We start from the raw sequence: 700 nt of genomic DNA, 5'->3' as shown, positions 1-700 counted from the left end.
TATATATTCATCAATAGAGATTGACTACCTGATTTACATAATTAAGCATATTATAAATCATTATATTTGTATAAAGGTACCTATATCAATTATATTAATAGTTAAATGTAATTTAATTAGCTATTACTTATTGTTAGAAATAAAAAGTTTTTTGTTGTTGAATGTTAGAGATTAACAATATCGCAATTTACACAATTAATATCTTAATATGTTATAAATAATACACAATACTTTGGTACAATATAAAACTCAATTAAGTTTAAAAAAAATTTCTGATTCTATCTATATGATAATACCAAATAAATATAGATCACAGTATGTACTTAAAAATAAATAAAATAAATCTGCTTGAATACAACAATTCAGTCATTAGTATTAATTTTTTGTGTATATTAAATATGCATTATATCGGTAAAATAGGTAGTCATTTGTTTTGTATTTCACAATATAACTTCAGCAATGTTCATACGAGATAAATATTTCAATTTTAATGACATTGAACATAAGGAATAACGTGTAATGACTAATGATTTATTTCCATTGTTAATTATTCAAATAATGAATCTTTATATGTAAGATTGTTTATTTAAGTTCAAAAAGTTGACGTGTACGGTGTAGAATGTCCAAAACATGTATATTGTAATTTTGTTGAATTTATGTTTCGATATTTGGTTAAAAATATGACATATTGAAAAAATTT

Source organism: Acyrthosiphon pisum, chromosome A1 (genome assembly GCF_005508785.2).
Source record: "Acyrthosiphon pisum isolate AL4f chromosome A1, pea_aphid_22Mar2018_4r6ur, whole genome shotgun sequence".
NCBI lineage: Eukaryota > Metazoa > Arthropoda > Insecta > Hemiptera > Aphididae > Acyrthosiphon > Acyrthosiphon pisum.
Note: the sequence above shows the minus strand (reverse complement) of the source record.